The sequence below is a fragment of the Plasmopara halstedii genome (assembly GCF_900000015.1).
Source record: "Plasmopara halstedii genome assembly, contig: Scaffold_1548, whole genome shotgun sequence".
NCBI lineage: Eukaryota > Oomycota > Peronosporomycetes > Peronosporales > Peronosporaceae > Plasmopara > Plasmopara halstedii.
In genome coordinates this window covers 144,965-145,689 of record NW_020188460.1, presented here as the reverse complement: position 1 = coordinate 145,689, position 725 = coordinate 144,965, and positions in this window count along the sequence as shown.

The window sequence follows — 725 nt, the reverse complement described above, 5'->3', positions numbered from 1 at the left end:
TCGTTCGCGTGTTCGATGCGCGTCCGAAGACGGACTCCGCCTAGGAAAGCTGTCCCTTTCTCTTCTTCCCCGATTTTTCTCGTCGTGAAGTCGACTAATGCCCGAACGCATTTCACGAGAATCTTTGAATAGACCTAATCAAATGCGCAAATCATAAGCGCATCTTTCGTACATTAACAAGTCAGAAGCGGTTCTTGCGGAAGGACATCTCGTCCAGCTCAAGAAGAGCATCCACGGTGGGAACATCCTCGATGGTAACGTCGCGGTTTTTCTCTCCTGTCATACCGCTTACAAGGGTGATTAGCTGTGCACTATCGTCTACCTTGGGCATGGTCGATGCCCTGGGTCTTGCAGATAATATACGGCATCGCCGTCTCGTCTCTATAAACGTTTCACGTCTCACCAAAACCAGCGGATCACGCACTCAGCGTCGCCTAGAGTCTCCACTTCCTGCTCCATCGGAGTTTTGATGTTATTAACAACATCCGACGAAAAGCTGCTATTTCCGCAGTCTTCGTCCAGTGGATAACGTGCGACTCCACGCGAATCTGAAAGGCCTTACCCAAGATGCCTCGGACCTCGTCCGACCATGCCACTCGAGACATGTTGCAACTGCTTTGACACTTGAGCAGTGCTCAGTGGGATATGTGCCACTCTACGTTCAGTCCACGAGCCATACTCGGGACTCTTGTACAATACACCTTCGGTGTTCGACATCCCGGATC